The 259-nt window shown below is 27.4% G+C and overlaps 1 long non-coding RNA gene across 1 annotated transcript in view; it reads right to left on the minus strand.

Moving 5' to 3' along the window:
* LOC119587067 overlaps nucleotides 1–259 on the minus strand; it is a 4,164-nt gene that overhangs the window by 194 nt on the left and 3,711 nt on the right. The gene's annotated exons all lie outside the window — the stretch shown is intronic.

Below are 259 nucleotides of genomic sequence, written 5' to 3' on the forward strand. Positions count from 1 at the left end.
ACTTTCATGATATGAATATGTGGTATACATTCAGATATAGGCCTTTTTTTTTTGTAAGAATATTCTTGGCAAAGAGGAAAGATCTAGCACATACTAATAGAGAATATTTAGGTACAAGTGAATATTAAAATTATTTTTATACTCAGGTGGCTTTCCTAAACCTTAAAAGAGAAACCTCCTTCACCCAAGTAAAAGGAGAACAAAGGAGAAAAATCAAATATGATAAATATTATATTGTATTTTTTAGATATACTAATGT

Source organism: Penaeus monodon, chromosome 22, assembly GCF_015228065.2.
Source record: "Penaeus monodon isolate SGIC_2016 chromosome 22, NSTDA_Pmon_1, whole genome shotgun sequence".
NCBI classification, from domain to species: Eukaryota; Metazoa; Arthropoda; class Malacostraca; order Decapoda; family Penaeidae; genus Penaeus; species Penaeus monodon.